The sequence below is a fragment of the Euprymna scolopes genome, chromosome 33 (genome assembly GCF_053919585.1).
Source record: "Euprymna scolopes isolate OS-2025 chromosome 33, ASM5391958v1, whole genome shotgun sequence".
NCBI lineage: Eukaryota > Metazoa > Mollusca > Cephalopoda > Sepiida > Sepiolidae > Euprymna > Euprymna scolopes.
The window spans coordinates 30,412,721-30,419,114 of NC_136514.1; positions in this window are offsets into that span (position 1 = coordinate 30,412,721).

Below are 6,394 nucleotides of genomic sequence, written 5' to 3' on the forward strand. Positions count from 1 at the left end.
CCCAACGATCAATGATTTTAAACGTTCAGCGCGGGAGAATCAAATTACAACCCCTTACACTACTGGCACAGTAGAGAAGGAAAGAGAGGACGTTTAGCTCTGCAACGTGAATATATTTTAACCGTTCAGCGGAACCTGATGACGGTTTAAAAGTTTCGAAAAAGAGGCGCCATTTAGATACATTTTATACTAAGTTTCCTTCCGTTTGCAAACTAGAATTCAAATTTCCGCTTGGACGTCATTTTGCATCATCATATTTTTGTTAACACCCATTTCTCATGTGAGTTCAGGTTTGCTATCCAGTTCATTTCCATTCGTTCCGGGTTGTCTTTTGGCTTCCGCTCCAAAAGTCAAACGAAAACAAAGTCACACTTATTAAATAAAATAATCAAATTTTCATAAAACAATAATCGATTACTGTAAGAGTAAAATATACTTAAAGGACACCTGTTGATTTTGTAGAAAAGCGGGTAAAAGTCCAGAATAGTTAACAATTGATAACTTATATACCCCGAAAAATGTACAAACAATAGCAACAGGATGGTTAACAACACGAACTGACAACCTAGGCGTATCTAGTTCAAATCTAGTTCATTCCACAAAAGCACTTTTACGCAGGGATGTTGGCAACCATCACATGATCTGACCCGTAAATACTCGATGTCTTTCTAAAAAGAATTCTAACTAGAAAGGTATGGGGATAAAGAATGCCAACAATAATCATCTAATTAATGCAAAATAAAAGAAATGAATAAAAATACTCAACAGCAACAACATTATATTAAACGCATTGGAATGAAATTCTCAATATAATTAAACGATGTTTAAACGTTTATAATACTTTGTATAGAACAGTTTTTCTTTTATAAAATTTTTCTTTCGGCAATCGACATTTTACTGGAATAACTGATAAAATTCCGACATTAGAAAACTACTTCTAGTGTAACATTGCGCACGCGCGCATGCAAATGCATGCGAAATGACGTCACCGGTACGAAAAATAAAGACTTTAAAAAATAGATCACGTTAAAGACACGTATGACGTTCGAGAGCAGGTTCGAGGAGACGATTACGCGAGAGACGACACAGCCGTAAGGAGAAATTCCGCGTGGTGCAAGAATGAGGAAATAAATGTTGTTGCTTTAAGAAGTGAGTGCGAATAATTCTTTGTCTTGTTTTCCATTGCGACGTACTCTGCTACAACGTCTTGGGTCTACGTGTGTAAACGTGGTGTGGGTAACATTACACTAGAATGAAAATGTAATAGAAACATAGGCACATACACATACATTAGCGACCATTCTTAACACAGACATATACAGACACATACATTAGCGACCATTCTTAACACAGACATATACAGACACATGCATTAGCGACCATACTTAACACAGACATATACAGACACATACATTAGCGACCATACTTAACACAGACATATACAGACACATGCATTAGCGACCATACTTAACACAGACATATACAGACACATGCATTAGCGACCACTCTTAACACAGACATATACAGACACATACATTAGCGACCATACTTAACACAGACATATACAGACACATACATTAGCGACCATACTTAACACAGACATATACAGACACATGCATTAGCGACCACTCTTAACACAGACATATACAGACACATACATTAGCGACCATACTTAACGTAGACGTACATGCTTCTCGACACCCTTCTCGACATTTAATAGAGATCAAAGCCCGGAGAAGCGTGGTGGCCGCCATTAAATGGTGGATGTTCAAGAAACAGATTTTATAGTAGAAAATTAATTCATTTTTTTTATGTGTATTAAATTTGATCCATAATCATTACACATATATTAAGCAAAATTCCGAAGCGTTCGATATTTTCTTAAGACCCTTAAGCTTAGGCCTTTAAATTATAGATATTTTCTAGAACCAATATCATTCAGCAGATTTTGATCAAATTTGGAATGAGAATTTTAGGCATAAGGATTAATATTATATTAATATTATATTAATATTATATTGATTATTTTTATTACATTGTTCTGTTCAAGATACATATTTCACCTACTCTGAATACGGGCATTCTCTCTGTCTCTCTCTCTCTGTCTCTCTCTGTCTCTCCTTCTCTGTCTGTTTGTCTGTCTAACTGTCTTCTGTCTGTCTGTCTGTCTGTCTCTCTCTCTTTCTATATATATATATATATATATATATATATATATATATATATATATATATATATATATATATATAGATGAATAACAGGATAGTTTTTTTTTCAAAGTTTACGGATCCGTTTCCTTATGCTAAAACAAACGGTTATCATTATGTCAATATCGCCTGTTTTCGTGCATATACGCTTCAGAAAAATTAGAAAGTCTTTGCTTGGACTGAAAAAAATTCATGACAATATAATGTACGAAAAAACTATAGAAAACTCAACATCGTGTGTTTGTTTCAACACCCCTCTTGGTTCATATTCTAAAGCTAGACAGGTTTTATTCAGCATATGAATTAAAGTGCTTATAATTTTTATAAATTCTACAAAGAAATTATTTACTATTATTATTATTATTATTATTATTATTATTATTTTTATTATTTTTATTATTATTATTACTTTATTTATTCACCGTAATTTGTTAGCTAGGGTTATATCTAAAAAAAAGTTTACATTGTTCGAAAATACCAAACTAATTCTTTATATTTTTCCCAACAGTTAGATTGTTTGGTAATTCATTATTAATAAAGTGTATATATATATATATATATATATATATATATATATATATATATATATATATATATATATATATATATATATACTTATCTTTACAAGGATAATTGTATATAAAATAAATCAATATAATTCAATGAATTTTATAGATACTCAAGTAGAAATTATTTCGTATTTAAGGTGATTCTTACGAGGATGAAACGCAGAATATTCTGCATAGCTTAATTGCCATATATGTTTACATAACTTATTACCTAGCTCTACCTATGTATTGAGCACTGTTGAAGTAAATACTGAAAATTTCGCATAAAATTATATCTTCGTATATTAATTTATGTGATTAAATGAAGTAGTCATATATATATATATATATATATATATATATATATATATATATATATATATATATAGGGAGAGAGATAGATAGATAGATAGATAGAGAGAGAGAGAGAGATAGAGAGGGAGATCCAAGTTATATCATACTGTTATTTATTGAGCAGAAATTATTTATATATTCATCGACGTTTCGAAGATTAATACGAATAAACACACTTAATTTAAAATTTGGTACACGTTGTGCGTCTATGAATGTCCCTTTGTAAAGACAGCCTTTTTTTCGAAAACAACAACAAAAAAACAACAAAAAACACCAGAAAACATAGACGTTGAACAATGAATATGAACATGAACAATTTTCGGGTTTCTTTATTCATGTGTCATTACGTTGGATTATTAATACCTTTACTGCCATCAGATTTCTTTTTTTTTTTAAGTATATAAACAAAGTTAATCTCTCTAGGGACATTTCAAACAGTCTAGTGTTACTAGATAACGCTGTCTGGAGATATTTCTAAAAAAAAAAAAACTTTTTCAATCCAAACACGACATATTGCCTCTTGGAACGTAAAGGGCCACTATTTGGGGTCATGTCTAACAGGAGACTGTTAGTTGAGCAACGAGATGTCTGTTCATTTTCGTCAGGGAAGCAAAAAGAGAATTCCAAAGTCTAGCAGTCACAGGGAACAAACTGTTACAGTAGATGGCTTTTCGACATCTAAGGATCTCAACAATGAAGAGGTGGGATTTTGCTGCTTTTCGGGTGAACCGGGAGTATGTACATCTAAGGAGCACAACTGCTATGAGTTCAGAACACATTCCATTAAAATACTTGTAAAACGTACACAAGCGTGCAACATTGAGGCGATGGGACAGAGGTTGGAGCTTAACCAATATTGCGGGACTTATTAGATTGGAGACTTTTTTTATCCTATCTAAGAGGGAGAGACTAGTGGTGCATGTATCAGTTCAAATAGAGGCACAACAAAGAATGCATGTACGAATTGTGGCTTTGTAAAAATTTAGAATAATCTCTGGTGATGACTTATCTTCTAGCATGATAGAGAGCGTCTAACTTTCTTTTTGCGGTAGCCTTGACAATTTCTTCAATCTATTTGTTCAAATTCATGTTGCCTGTGAGTGTTAAGCCGATGAGTTTCATACGCACATTCCGACTTTGAAACGACTTTGATGCTATTGTTTTTTGCTTTCTCATTGGTTGGTTGGTTGGTTGTTTTGTTTTACGGCATATCAACCCTTTTCAGGTTATTTAATGCCGAATCTGGTGATTTTGAAGAACGATTTTTTAATATAGTATATTTGTTTTTTAAGTCGTATTCTATTTAACCCATAGTTGGGACCCTAACAGGTGCTACCACTCCGGGTCAGAGTGGACCTGGGAGCAATGGCAATTAAAGGGTGGCTCCACACTCCCTAAGGCCTGCAAGCTGGGGCCCTCGCCATCGAATATAGTTTAAGGTCATATCCAGGACTTGCTTTCTCATTGAAAAACTCAATCATGTTCTGAAAAGTAAAGAACAATAGCAACAATTTTCTTTAGAAACAACCAAACCAAATTATGAATAAAGATATAATGATCTTGGAGCATAAAACTTTCCCCCCCCCAAATTACTGTATTTTTCAAAAATTACTGTATTTTTCAAAAATTACTGTATTTTTCAAAAATTACTGTATTTTTCAAAAATTACTGGATTCGGCATTAAATAACCAGAAACAGGTTTATATACCGTAAAACAAAATAATCAAACAAAACGCAGTGAATAAATATTAGAAGATATAAAGGATTTGTAAACACAAAAACTTTTTTTCTTAAATTACTTGATTTGGCATTAAATATCCTGAAAGGGGTTGATATGTCGTAAAACAAAACAACAAAACCAAAAGCTAACAACAATTTATACCACAAATGTTGCATTACGTGTCAATTCATTGTAAATTTACTTTCGTTTTCGCAGCAGCCGTTTACCATTGTATTCCGTTGAAGTTTTATGACATTGCATGTTACACGTATTGTAAATAACGAAAATATTCTCCGCAGTTCCAGACATATGAGCGCTGCCTCGCTTTCATTCTTATTAAATCTGACGTCCATTACGCTATGAAAATCGCCCCCCCCACAAAAATCGGAGGTGAAAAGATTCGACGAGAGTGGGAAAGTTGTAATTGAATCATTGAAGAGGTGACCGACTCACAGCATACATTTTTCGCACCAAATTGGAAATAACTCGACGTTGGCTATAATTAAAAGCGAACGGTTCTCGGTATTTAATTAGGGCGGGAAAAGTGTAGCCGAACGAACAAACATGGCCGCCGTAATAACTTTGTCGTTGGTAATTACACAAGGCTTTCTTTATGAGGGGAGTCTGCCGCAGCTGTTAATCACAATCGCCTCTGCTTTTGTTCACTGTTTCTAAAAGAATACTATTTGTATGTAATCTCTACTAGTTTGCTAGAACTACTCCTCGGACGGTGCTAGCTTTGGTATGCTTCTTTTTTTTTTAAATTCTTGTTTACTCTAGACAACACATATTGCCACTTGGACGTAAGAGCATATTATTTGGAACCATATTTACAGGGATCTATGTAAGTAGATGAATAAGATTGCGGTTTGCATTACATGTAAACTTCTGCACTGCTAATCGCCTGAAGCGCCCAGACCGGAAATGAAGATAGGTCTGCTCAGGCGCTTTTTGCAGGTCAGAGTGCTCCTTCTCGGGCCACCGACTTCTCACTCCAATTTTCAGACACTTGGTGTCCCACTTCTCACGGCGAGAGAGAAATAAATACCCAGTACAGTCAGGGAAGCAGGAAGGGAGAAAATTCAAAAGTCTAGCAGTTCGAGTAGAAGACTTTTCGGCATCTAGGGACCTCTACAGTGAAAAAGTGAAAGTTTTCTGCTAGACGGGTTAGTACCGGGGTATGCACGTCAAGAGGGGACAACCCAAATGAGACCAGCAGAGCATATTCCATTAAAGTACTTGTAAAACAAGTACAGAGATATGGCACCAATACTCTATACATGGGCGAATGATGACTTCGTAGAAGTACTCGATACTCTCCTTTACGAGTAATTTTCTAGCACGGTAAAGGAAATCAATATTCTTTGCGGCAGTCTTTGTAATATCCTCAATGGATTCATATTGTCTGTGAATGTTAAGCGGAGGAGTTTGAAGAATAAACTTTCAGGCAGAGTGTTATTAGTCATGGCTATCAGTGGTTGAGAAGGCTTCTTGTAATTGTTAAAAGAAGCTTATCTTTGTAGCATTATACGTTAACATCCATTGACGGCCCAATCCATCGACGA